This window comes from Rhinolophus hipposideros (genome assembly GCF_964194185.1).
Source record: "Rhinolophus hipposideros genome assembly, chromosome: 3".
Taxonomy (NCBI): Eukaryota; Metazoa; Chordata; class Mammalia; order Chiroptera; family Rhinolophidae; genus Rhinolophus; species Rhinolophus hipposideros.
In genome coordinates, this window is record NC_138049.1 from 7,389,400 (window position 1) to 7,403,549 (window position 14,150).

Here is a 14,150-nt window from a genome sequence, read left to right on the forward strand (position 1 = left end):
TGGTTGCTGCTGAGGTTTCTGAGTGCGGGTTTCTGCTTTGGTAAGTTGTGATTCTCTGTATCTACCTGTCTGCCTCTCCAATTGTAGAGGCAATGGTTTGCCCTGTGATCTCTGTTCTCTGATGTCTCTAAGAAGATGTGTTGATTTCAGTTTGTTCAGCTTTTTACCTGTTGGCAGGACAGCTTGACAACTTCCAGGCTCCTTACGTGTCAGACTGGCCAGACTTGCTTTGGAGAAGCTTGCTCCATCAGTAAATGGGGGAGGGGAAGAGTGGAGTTCTGGAGCCCAGTCAGGAGGTTGCATGGTTGTTCTGGTGAGGACCATTCCTGAGGTAAGGGGCTGGGGTTAGGTAGGGAGAGAAGACAGAGTTGAATTCTCACGATGGGAAAATTTGGAGGCTGATTGAGAAGGAGGAGGTTCAAGATTCTCCCAGGTTTCTAGCCCAGCTGAGTGGGTGAATGATAGAGTTGATGATCCAGCAGGAAATATGGAAAATGGGGCAGATTTTCTGGGGTGAGTAGAAGATGGAAAGTTTATTTTGGGCACTAACATTGAATGGATTTGGTGGCTCTTCTCCTTCTCCTCCTTTCTTTTCTAGTTTTGCAATTTTGATACTTACTGGCTGGAGATAATCTTAAAAATGTACCCCATTTTACGTTAGTAATGTGTATGATATGGTGGAAGGAGCCCTGGATGGGAAGGGAAGAGATGTTCTGGGTTTTTTGGTACCTGACAAGCTGTGTGGTTGGAGTCAAATGTCAGTACATCCTGTTTCCCAAATCCCTTTCCATAGAGAAGCTGCATCGGAACTACCCAGATACTTACGAGAAATGAAAACACCTAGACTCATCCAAGTTTACTGAACGAAGATTCCCTAAGGGAGAGCCCAAGTATCTCTATTTAAATTCTTAAAAATTTTTGACATGATTTAAAAGGTACAGAAAAGATGCAAGAATCATACAAAGAATTCCTGAATAGCCTCATCTAAATGACCTGTTAATGTTTTTGCCTTTTTTTTGCATTCTTTTTCCCAACACACGCACACACACACACACACACACACACACACACACATCTCTTTGTGTGTAAGTTTTTTCTAAACTATTTAGGAGAAAGTTATAGATTAAGGCCTCTTTACTCTTAAATATCCTTGTTTTCTAAAAATGAGGACTTACGAATTTCTGACAATGAAGTTTTTGAACTTGTTGTAACGATGTTACTAACCTTTTTTGTTATCAGAGGGATTATTCATTATGAATTTGTACCAACTGGGCAAACAGTTAACCAAGTTTACTATTTGGAAGTGCTGAAAAGGCTGCGTGGAAAAGGTAGATGACCTGAACTTTTTGCCAACAATTCATGGCTCTTGTATCACGACAATGCACCAGCTCACACGGCACTGTCTGTGAGGGAGTTTTTAGCCAGTAAACAAATAACTGTATTGGAACACCCTCCCTACTCACCTGATCTAGCCCCCAATGACTTCTTTCTTTATCCGAAGATAAAGGAAATGTTTAAGGGAAGACACTTTGATGACATTCAGGACATCAATGGTAATAAGACGACAGCTCTGAAGGCCGTTCCAGAAAAAGAGTTCCCAAATTGCTTTGAAGGGTGGAGTAGGTGCTGACATCAGTGCACAGTTTCTCAAGGGGAATACTTCGAAGGCGACCGTAATGATATTCGGCAATGAGGTGTGTAGTGCTGTTTCTAGGATGAGTTTGCGAACTTAATTGTCAGCCCTTGTATACACTATAATGATCAAAATCAGGAAACTAACATCAATAAATACTACTATTTAATTTAAAAACTTTTTTCAGATTTGGCCAATGTTCCAACAATGTTTTTTACAAAAAAACTAAATCCAAGGCTTTGCATTTCATTGCATGTCTCGTTAGCTTCTCTTAACCTGGAACAGTTCCTGAGGCTTTGTTTATTTTTTACGACATTGGGATCATTACAGAGTACAGATCGGTGATTTTACAGCATGTCCTTTCATGTGGGTGTGTCTTGATTGCTCATGATTGGATTTGGGTAATGCACTCTGGGGTGTCTGTCATGCCAAGGAGTGATGATGTGTCCTTTTCTATCCATTATGTCTGGAGGCCCCTGCAGTCGATAAGTTCCATCCCTGCCAGTAGTAATTTTGGTCATTGGTTAAGGTGGTCCTGCCAGCTTTCTCCTTTGTAATTAATAACTGTCTTGTAGTGAGAGTCTTTGAGACAATATCCGTTTGCTAAAGCTTTGGCGTTCACTGATGGACACTCTCTACTTTTAATAAGGCCTCCCAGGGCATTCTGGTGTGCCGGCCTCGCCTGGTTTGAGGACCAGGGCTTGGACCCTCCGTGCTCACTGGACAGCGAGCTCTGTGAGGGTGGAGCTTTGTCACCCTGTGCAGTCCCAGTTTCTAGCAGGCATTCAATAAGTGGGGAAAACGAAAGCTAGTGTTCTGTCTGGGCTGTGTATCATCTTCAGGAAAGTGAGGGAGACGACCAGTTATAACAGTGATATTTTTTGATTGTATGTTTCCACCCCTTCCCCACCACGGAGATGGTAATTCCATTTTGCAGTGCTTTCTTCAATGTGGTAGACTAGGGTTGTGTGTGTCATGGGAAAAAAAGAAGCAAGACATATTGTACAGCGCAATACATGCCACAGGAAATGAAGGTTGGAATTAGTTTATTCATTTAGGTTCATTCAATCAATAAATTTTCATTGCATGACCTGTATATGCCAGGCACTGCTACAAGTGTTGGGAATACAGTAGTAAGAAGAGGCCATGTTGCCTCGTGATGCTAAGAACTATAACTTTCTCTGCTCTAGTCAAGCAGTTGGTGATGGGCAAGGACAGACCTGAGAAATGACCCCCGCCACCCCAAGTTAATCCTGGTGCAGATAATCCTGAGTAAGCACCTCTCGGGAGAGTGGGCAAAGCTGTATGCACAATATATATACAGGAGCTCTCAGTTACAAAGAAGCCTACATAATTCAGAGCTGCTTGTGGTATTCATCTCTAGCATTACTCATCTCAACTTTTTATGTATTTGTGTTGTGGAAAACTCACTTTGCATTGTTCTTGAAGGCATGAATCTGATCAGAACCCAGTTTATTTCTCAAACCAGACTAGGGTGAAAGCCAAGATAAACTCTTGATACTTTCTGATTCATAAGTAAAGTCAAGCCACTTATATACAGATGAACTTTCCAGAATAAAATTAGTGAGGTCATGATAGTGAGCTAATTGTCACAGTGGTGAAGTGTACATTATAATTCAGATGAGTAAACGAATGTCCTATAATAAACATTTTATAACAAATACAATTTCCTAAAACAAACAAAATAGCAAGGAAATGCAATTCTCCATAAACAACCAGGCAAAGCAAGCATAGCCGAGAGATTAAGGGTTACATTCCAGAAGAGGTAATAATAAGGCTTTTATAATTTACAAATGAATGTCCCAGGAGAATTTTTGCAAACAAATTAGCCTAGACTCAGTTGGACAAGATAGTGAATATGAATTTGTCAAATGGGTTAGCGTTTATATATTTGAGTGTCTTTGAGGTGTTTAACTTATCAATGTTCTTCACCTTCTGCGGTTACTTTGTAATAAGATATAACTGTGAGCTCAGTGCTTTGTATTCTCAAAATCCTTGTGTCAGCAGCTTTCTCTTTCTCTCAAGGTCTATCGAAACTGTGGCCTTTGTTTTCAACTATGCTCTTAACTAATGCTGAATGTAAGAATGTAGAGTTTATTGTGTTTTTTTTTTACACATAGTATATATCAATATGTAGATATTGTACTTCTTAAGCCCCCAGTACTCTGTCGTTTCCTGGAGACTACCTATTAAACTATTCATCATAATTCATGTCAAGGAGATGTGACTTAATATCAGCAGCTTTTCGTGGGGATCCTTGGTTTTTCCTACCCGCGTCCTCTGCCCACTGTTCCTTTGCCTTCTCTGATTCAATCTGAATCATTCTTCCAGACACGTCTCTTTGACAGCTTCCTTCGCCACTCCAGGCAGAACTAACTTCTCCAACCACTCTGGTTCCACCAAGACAACATTATGTCTCGTGTTTCTCCAGCTACAATATTTGTTCCGTGGTAGTGAATATCTCATCTTACTCATTTTTGTGTTCACAGTCCATAGCACAATTCATGGTACATGGGAAGTGCATGGTAAAAGTTAACTGAATGAATGAAACAACCAGTGGATAAGGAGAAGGGATTCCAGGGGAAAATACTTGTCTGAATCAGTGATGGTGGAGTAAGTGAACAGGTGTGAATGACTGCTTGGGGATATTTTGCTGAATGGCAGGGTTAGTGAGGACCAAAGGGTTCCCAAGCCCCATCCCCCGAGCTCTCCTGCCACACCACTGTCTCCTTGCCTTAGGGATGTGGCCCTCTTGACTATGTCATCAGAGACTGGAGTTTCTGGAGCCATCTTCTCCTGGGTGAGAGAATGCAGATGGTTCCTGCCTTGGTTCCTCCATATTTCCTGAGATTACTCTCACTTCTCAGCAGAAATTCCCTGGAAATTCACAGAACTAGCAAACCTACATCATGAATCAGAAATCAGGTCTAATATACCAATGTCATATTTACTTCAATAAGCAGAGCGCTCCATGGATGTATCCTAGTTTCCCACTGAAACCCTTCTAAAAAGATAGGAAAAACCTACAAACCTTTAAGTACAAAGAATGCCAAGAGGAGAAAACAGTGGGCAAGATATTTAAACACATCTTCAGAAGAAGTGGCTGGAGAGGTAGTAGCTAGTGTAGCAGATGAGAGGAATTCATAAAATTGTGCCTACAGAGTGTGAGCTGGGGAAGAATGGGTCATTTTTGCCACAGACCCATAGTTAATGGCATAGAGAATGTCTGAAATATGTGTGAACTATGGGCCCAGATCCCTTTTGTGTTCTAAGATGATTGTCTTAATATTTTTTTTTTGGGGGGGATTAATTATCCAGCTACCCTAAACCTACCCTGTCTAGTTAAAATGACAATACGTTGATAGCCTGCCTTACCTGCATTAGTTTCAAAGTCTCCCCTACACACTGTAATCTTCACATCACTTCCTATGCAGTTTTTGCCTAACCCTCTAGACCTCACTCTGCGGTAGGCAGGGAAGTGAGTAAATGGGCTCAGAAAGGTTTATCTTTCTGGTTAACCTGGCCGATAGCTCTTGTTTTCAACCTTTCGAAGGACAGGGAATACTGACTCTCACCCTGCTAGGATGTGTTTTGAACACTCATCATTGGCATCCTCTGACTGTTGGTGTGGGTGGGGATTTGTACTCACAGCAGGTCGCAGTGGGCCAGCGACAGCGAGACCTGTCATGTCCAAAGAGCTGCTGTCTGATGAAGGGTCCTCCAGAGGCTGCCATGCTGAAGCTGCCTTTGGGAGGTTGCGGCGGAGGACATTAGCCTGCCTGAGGCTGAGTGGGCAGCCTCAGTTAGTAGAAGAACCCCTGATTTTTTTGAAATCCTGAGAACAGTTTCTGTCTAGACTCCAGTCTTTGCTCATTCTGTTGTCTGTCTATGGAGGACCCTATAGATGAAGATGTCCCTTGGCTGAGTGTTTGCCACAGACACATAATTTCAGCAGTATCTAAACGGATGGCTGTCCCTGAGAATGATGGTCCCAAGAAAATATCCTTATTGGTTATACACTCTGGACAGGGCTGCTCTGGTTCACCTGGGTTCCCTGAGGGAAAACCCAAGTCTGCGGTTCTAGATTTTATTTTTTAGAGCATTTTTAGGTTTACAGAGAAATTGAGCATAAAGTACAGAGTTCCCATGTACCACAGTTTCCCCTATCATTGACATCTTGCATGAGTGTGGTATATTTGTTACAACCGATGAGCTCATTCCCACCGCCAACCCCCTGTTTTTTTATTATGTATACAGAACAACATAGTGATTAGACATTTGCACACCTCACACAGTGGTAACCCCACCAAGTCTCCTACCCATTTGACATCGTATGTCGCTGTTATAGTACCATTGACTATATTTCCTGTGCTGTACGATACATTCTGTGAATATTTAATTTCATTATATATTTAATTATAGTTGACATTCAATATTATTTTGTATTAGTTTCAAGTATACAGCGCAGTGGTTAGACATTTATATAATCTATAAAATGATCTGCCGATAAGTCCAGTAGCCATCCGACCCCCTACATAGTCTTTACAACATTATTGATTATATTCTCTGTACTATATTTCACATCCCCGTGACTATTTTGTAACTACCAATCTGTACTTCTTAATCCCTTCACCTTTTTCACCTATCCCTCAGACCCCCTCCTTCTAGCAACTATCAGTTTGTTCGAAGAGCTCATATTGATACATTATTATTAGCTAAAGTCCAGAGTTGACATTGTGGTTCACGGTCTGTGTTGTACGGTTTCAGGGGTTTGGACAAATGGATACCACAGTATGGTACAGAGTAGTCTCTCTGTTCTAAACATCTTCTGCGCTCCATCTATTGTTCCCTCTCTCCATCTGACCTACGCTGTTATGAGGTGGAATTTTATAGGCCCTATTACAGCTGAGAACTGCAACCCTTGTCTCCTTTTCTGTGAAACAGAGCGAGGGTTGTGTGTGTTTCATGTCACTGGAGTCTTGGGGGACTAGCACACAGAAAGATGTGGGAGCTTCTAAAAGTCCCCTGAGGGGCTGGTGATGCCTCCTCCTCCTCCTCTGGGAGCTAATGTTTCAGTACGTCAGGCAGCTAGGTATTTGGGCACCTGTATTATGAAAATGTTCCCTGGGCCAGTCTGGACCTGGGCTGGGGTTCCCTGTTGTGACATCTCAGTGCGATTGTACTGCTGTCCAGGGTGGGGTGTGACCCCCGGGAGAACATCTCCCTGAGGAATGCTGCAGGGCCGGATGCCCTGGGGGGGCCCACGGGAGAGGACAGTGCCCTTGTCCTTGAACTGGGACCTGTGTGAAGTCTTCCCTTTTCCAGAAACCTCGCTTCTTTTCTCCTGTCCATCGCAGCCATGCCTGCAGTGTGCAGGGATGAGGTCATGGTCAAGGAGAGTGCCGTGGGCACCGGGCTCAGGCTGCCTGGCCAGACTCTGGAGGGTGGAGCCGGAGCTCACATTGGCTTCGTTATTCCAGGAGAGTCTGCTTTCCTAAAGGAAAAAGCATCACTCAGATGAGTCTGGCACCTCCTGAAAGTCTTTTACAGGCCCCGCTCTGACTGGGAACACTGGCTCCCTGCCTTCTAGTCCAGCCTGGGGCTCAGAAGGCCCCCTAAGAGAAGATTCTAGACTGTGCAGGCAGCCTTGTAAACACACATTCAGAAGCCGTCATGGTGTCACTTCCCAGAGCAGAGCCCGTGCCCCGGCCAGCTGCTCCAGATCTTTGCACCTTCGCACATTCCAGTGTTCTGTAGACCTGGTTTGGGCTCACGCAGGGCCAAGGGGATGCCCTCCACACAGGGTGCGAGTGTGGAAGTCTTATTTATTTGCTCACCTCACTTCTCATTCCTAGAGTTCTGAGTTGCTTCGGCAGTGACCGCGGTGGTACTGAGTGGTGGGCAATTGAATCAGCTTGGTGCGAGTTTCGTCTGGAACCCTCCTGCCCAGAGAATAATCTGGGCAAGGAGATTCTCCAGCAGGAACATGAATCCAGGGTCTATGAGGCTTGACTTCGCCCTCATACTCTCAAAAGTGCCCCTAGTGTCACTATTCCTGCTGCTCAAAGCTGGCTTCTTCCCTTGGTGAACCATTGCCAAAGCCTAAGCAGTCATCCTAAGAAAGGAGTGAATGGTTGGGTGATAACAGGCCCCTCCAGAGGCATAGGATGTGCTGAGCACACATGATGTGTGTTCTCACTGCGCCCTGTGATCCGGCCCGGGGTCCCGGCCTAAGGACGTGCCCTGAGCCCCACCAGCCTAGTCCACAGTGGGCACAGTATGCAGACTGCTGACTTCTAAGACCGGATGGGCTGTAAGGAACTGTCATGTTCATGGCTGACCCTTGCACTTTCAATCCCAGTGCCAGCTCTATGGTAGATGGTTGACACAATGTGCTGAATGACTAACCCACAGGTATGAGTCAATACAACAGTAAACCTCAAAGGTCTAACGAGACAAATATTTAGCAAGTAAATGAGTTTTAACTGCAGGCATAGGAAAGACAGGAGGCAACCACGGAAAGAAAATAAATGTGAGAAATAGGGACTAATCATCAGATAGCCCTCAGCGTGGAGGATATGGCTTTTCCTCTCTAAACCAAGGAAGGCCTCTAACCCCTGTCCACGCTCGAGAGGGCTTAGCAAGCACCTGGCGTTTTGCTGAGCATGTTTGACTTGGAGAGTCAATTCTTGCACTTGAAGAATTTGGGCAGTAGAAGAACTGGAACAAAAAGGAGTTTATGAAGACTGTGTAGTTGAGGCTGAGAGATTTGTGTGCATTTAAAGACTGAAATGTGAGAATTTGTAGACAAGGAAATCTAGCGTTCTCTGCAGGTCAGATGGGCGCTCGGAAGTGCCCATGGGCCGAAGGGAGCAGACCAGCGGGGATGTGGCTGCAGGACAGAGAATCAGGATGCGGAGCTCGGTAGAAGAGCCCAGTCTTGAGCAAGCCCAGGCCGGACAGAACAGCGTCCAAGCCACACTGCTGATCCACCTCTGAGACTTGTGATATTTAGGGTGCCAATCTCTGTTTCATTCTTCTTTCCATGTCTTGACATGTACCCGCTAAACATTAATGACAGGCGAATACACACCTTGTAACTTTTTGTGAGCTATCAGTAAATTTGTTTTTTTTTTTTTCAAAAAATAACTTTGTTAATAGTCGAGCTTGCTTTTCTTCTTTTCCGTTGGGAGCATCTGCAGAAGCTCCCAACCTAAAGAGACCATGTGTTACCTGTAACCGACAGAGACTTGGAACACACCCACGTTTAATCGTGGCCTCAAGACAAGGCTTCAGGAAGGACGATTGAGAAGAATGACATCAAAGCCCCTGACAGAGGTGATTGTTTTGTAACTTACCGGTACACTGTGATGTTATTTGTGGTGACTTATTTTCAAAGAAGCTAGAGAGTAAATGTTTGTGTTTATTAAGCTAATGAATTGGGAGTGAAACCTCAGAATTTTTTGTTGTTGCTTTTGGTGTAGTTTTTACTTTCTTTTTTGAAATGATTTCTGATTTATAGACAAGTTACAAGAATAGCACAAAGAATTTCGATATATCATTCACCCAGGTTTCCCAAATGTTAACACTTTACCACATTTGCTATATTGCTCTCTCCTTCCCTGTCTCTCTCTGCCTCCCTTTCTCCCTCCCTCCCTCCCCATATATGTTTCCATAGCAAACAGCTAATTTAGATTAATTATTGACTGGGAAGGGGGCGTTAGGTGGGGTGGTGGCATTGGGGGAAATGCTGATGGAAATTATGGGGCATAAATGCCCCTTGAAATTTATTGCTTCCCCTCGTTGTTTCCAAGTATGTGTCTCTATTGAGAGAAGGTACCTGACTTTCGCTTTGCCATGGACTTGTACGTTGTTCGATTAAAGCATCTTTGTTTTTACTGGCATGGGAGGACTGTGGTAGCTTGTGGGATTGAAGGCTGTTGGTTCTTTTGAAGATATCTAAAAAGAGAGGAATGTAGGGGTTTTGTTTTGGGTTTTATTTGAATAATCTCAATCTTGTGGGTTTTGCATTCTTTTGGGTTTTTCTGAGGATGGAGTTTACAGATGTGCCTCTGGGAGTGAGGCCGAGTGCGTGAGGAGGTGAAAAATGGAGACGGGTACAAAGCAGTGCCGCTTCTCTTACAACAGGGCCAGTCTTGGTAATAGAATCATAAAAAATAAAGATAAAGTTATTTTTTATCTGATGATTTTCTGAATACATTTCTGTATTGAGTTACTTTTAGCTTGGCACTTGAAGCCTCAACAAAGAGTACATGGGTAACATGATTATTTAATGATTTGAAACATGAAAAATCATCTTTCTAAGTGGCGTTTACCATTCTGTGTGCTTTGGAGGCCCTTCCAGTGAATGTCAGCATGACAAATCACTCATTTAGCATCTTTTCTCAAACTCTCTCTTAGTTTAATGCAATTGGACCTTGCTTTTTTAGAAAAAGAAATGAAGAGTCATTTGAATTCATATAGGGAAAAAAACCACTTTTGATTTCTTAAGGTGGAAAACATGAGAAAAATGAGAATGGATTCAAAAGCCATTTATAGGATGAACTGGTTTTATGAGGGCGTGAGTGAACTGAGGAGTCTGGGAGAGAGAGAGAAGGGAGCAGAGTGAAAGTGAGGGCTGACGCATGTCCCAGTGAGGCCTAAGTGGTACGGAAAAAGAGTGAGGCCTGGGCAGGGGATGGCAGTCAGCTGGCAGGAGCTGAATGTTCCTTCTTTGGTAGCTTTTATCCAGTGTTGAACAAATGACTGTATTTGGCTCTATAGGTCACCACAGTCTCTCAGTCCTCCAGAGGAGCACAGCGCCATTACTGGATACGTCACAGCAACGATGTAAAGATGAGGAACATTGTTTGAAAGTGTCAAACAAGGTTCTTTCTGGTGGGAATAGTGATGGGGTGATTCAGACCAATCATCTCACTGAAAATAACCACCAAAAACTTAAATGACATTTAAAAAGTTCCTCAAAAACATCAAAGAGCTGATAAGATAATGAGGAATTACTGGGTCAAGATTCAAAAGAAGATGAAAATCCAGAGAAATGAGGTTGGCATTTGGGACTGTTTTTGACCAGGGGGCGTTTGAAAATCTGAAATCCATGCTCAGAGAGGGAGCAGTTTTCCAGTCATGTGAGATCAGGGACGTGAAGCGGGAGCCCAAGGCCCAGCAAGATAGAACTTTCTATGCTTTGGTCTCAGAGTCAGCAGAGCAGCTTATCCTAGAGAGAATGGGGAAGTGGAAGTAAAACAGCCCTTACATGAACTATGGTCCAGTTTTGGGTCACCTAGGTGACCAAGAAAATCTTATGTCCTGCAGCTGACATAAAGTATCGATAATGCTTGAGGATGTGGCAGAAGCAAATGAAAATTAAATCTAAAGAAGAGTAATATCATCTTAGTCTTCAAAATATTTTCATTAATAATTCAAAAAATTCAATGCCACGCATATAGTTAAAAAAAAAAATGTAGGCCCATGATGGTACACACTCACCTGAGAAAGAACTAGGGAAAGAGGAAACAGCACACACACCCATGAGAATGTAAGGTGTGGGGATTAGCAGTGAGAGTGTAGAGTAACTATACTGCCTGTTTTCAAGACAAGAAAGGAAGCTTGAAAAATCTGGCCGATTACTGGAAACCATAAAAGATGACAAAACAGATTTAAATAAAAGCAAAATAAATTCTAGAACCTAAAAATCTAATACCTAAATTGAAAGCTCAATGGATAGATTTAATGGCAAATTAGAGTGGAAGAGAAAATGAGTAAACTATAAGAGTAAAATATACAAAAAGAAGCATGTAAAGGCAAAAGTAATAAGAAAATATAAGACACACAGAAGGTATAATTAGAAGGTCCAACACATAGTCTCACAGTTAAGTTCACGAACTCAAACCTAGAAAAAGTGCTGCGTACCTCATTGCTGAATATCACTACGGTCACCTTCGAAGCAATCCCCTTGGGAAGCTATGCACTGACGCCAGCACCTAGTCCACCCTTCAAAGCAATTTTGGAACTCTTTTTCTGGAATGGTCATCAGAGCTGTCGTTGTATTACCTTTGATGCCCTGAATGTCATCAAAATGTCTTCCTTTCAATATTTCCTTGATCTTTGGGTAAACAAAGAAGTCATTGGGGGCCAGATCAGGTGAGTAGGGAGGGTGTTCCAATGCAGTTATTTGTTTACTGGCTAAAAACTCCCTCACAGACAGTGCCCTATGAGCTGGTGCTTTGTCGTGATGCAAGAGCCATGAATTATTGGTGAAAAATTCAGGTTGTTTTGTCTAACTTTTTCACGCAGCCATTTCAGCACTTCCAATAATAAACTTCGTTAACTGTCCAGTTGGTACAAATTCATAATGAATCCCTCTGATATCACCATAAGTTAGCAACATCGTTGCAACAAGTTGCGAACTTAATTGTCCAATCAGATATTCAGAAGGGGCATAGTCTAAGAGTCTTGAGGGTAAACAATATTTGATAAAATAATTGCTGATGCTTTTCCTGTAAGATATTTACAAATGTATTTTATTTTATTTTATTTTTTTCTATTTTTAATTGCACATTTATTTATTTTTTTTCTCAGGGTTTTTTGAAAATTAATTTGGGGAACGTATTCAATAATGTTGTAAAGATTTTGTTGGGTATCCGATGGACATGCGTCCTATTTGGGAGACCACCTCAGAGATAATGTGGATGCCTGATCATGGCATTGTACACCAGAAGCCAAACATTAATGAATGCCAACTATAATTTTATATATATAATGTGATGGCTCGGTGTGAGGTCGGAGGGATAGTGGATGGGGGGAGGGGGGTTCACAGTGTGAGGGATATAAATGATGAATGTCTAAATATTACCTTGTCTTGTACACCTGAAACTAATAAATTAAAAAAACAAAACAAATGTATTTTAAAATCCCAAGGAATTTTAGTCAGGATAAATGTAAAGATATATCATAGTGAAAACTGCCAGACAGAAAAAGAAAGATGACTTCAAAAGGTACAATAGTTTTACTGATAATTGAATTATCAAAAGGAACAGTGAATGTCAGAAGATAGTGAAACATCTTCAATAGACTGAAAAAACAAAAACAAACTGCAAAGATAGACTGTCAGTAAAAACATCTTTCAAGTATGAAGGTGAAATAAAGACATTTGTGGACAAAAACAGAGGGAGTTGGGCAATGCCCCTTCCTGTCCAGCTCTGGCCATTCGCAGAAGCAGTTGTGACGTTGATGCCAAAGCAAACTGGATTGCTGCTTACGAACTCCCTGTTAAGGAGGGGGTGATGGTGGCCAGGGACGTTCACGTGCCTACACACCCTGAGCTGGCAGAGCAGAATGTGCCTAATCTTCACGCCATGAAAGCCATGCAGTCTCTCAAATCTTGAGGCCATGGGAAGGAACAGTTTGCCTGCAGACATTTCTATGGTACCTTACCAACGAGGGTATCCAGTGTCTCCGCGATTACCTCCACGTGCCTCCTGAGATGGTGGCTGCCACTTTGCACTGCAGCCGGCCTGAGACGGGCAGGTCAAGGCCCAAAGGTCTGGGGGGCGAGCGACCTGCAAGACTCACATGAGGGGAAGCTGACAGAGACACCTACAGATGGAGCTCTGCCTCCTGCCAACAAGAAAGCCAAGGCTGGGGCAGCCAGATGGCTCAGTTGGTTAGAGCGCGAGCTCTCAACAACAAGGTTGCCGGTTCAATTCCCGCATGGGATAGATGGCTGTGCCCCCATAACTAAGATTGAAAATGGTGACTGGACTTGGAGCTGAGCTGTGCCCTCCACAACTAGACTGAAGGACAATAACTTGACTTGGAGCTAATGGGCCCTGGAAAAACACACTGTTCCCAATATTCTCCAATTTAAAAAAAAAAAAGAAGAAAGCAGAGGCCGGGGCTGGGTCAGCCACCGAATTCTAGTTTGGAGGCGGATTTGGTCGTGGACGTGGTCAATCACCTCAGTAAAGTTGGAGGGTTGGAGGGATTATTTTGTGTTAAGTACACTTGTGGCCAGAAAATTAAAAACAAAACAAAACAGAGTTGTTACCAGTGGACTGTCAGTTAAACAAACATTTACTAGAGTTCTTTAGGCAGATAGAAAATAATCTTAGCTGAAAGGTAGAGATACAGGAGATATCAAGAGCAAAGAAAGCATAAATATATGAGTAAATCCAAATGACATTGATTTTATAAAATAACAATAATGATTTGTGGGGTATATATATGTGTGTTATGTCTGTAGCTCTATCTATCTATCTATCTATCTATCTATCTATCTATCTATCTATCTATCTATCTATTGACTTAGAACAACAAAAATCTTTAAGTTGGGAAGGGAATAAAAGGAATTTAAGTGTTTTAAGGTCCTCATATTGTCCAACAGAGGTAAAAGTTCCAATTATCATTAGACTTTGGTAAGTCCAGGATACATGTTGTAATTTCTAAGGTAACCATTGAAAACATAATAAAAAGTGTA

General features: G+C 42.6%; 1 pseudogene across 1 annotated transcript; it reads left to right on the forward strand.

The window, feature by feature from the left end:
- Positions 1-10,712: 10,712 nt before the first annotated feature.
- Positions 10,713-13,639, forward strand: LOC308490986 (small ribosomal subunit protein eS10-like; annotated as a pseudogene). Its single transcript has 3 exons — positions 10,713-10,912; positions 12,888-13,311; positions 13,553-13,639. The product of its transcript is annotated as a small ribosomal subunit protein eS10-like (transcript).
- Positions 13,640-14,150: the final 511 nt, after the last annotated feature.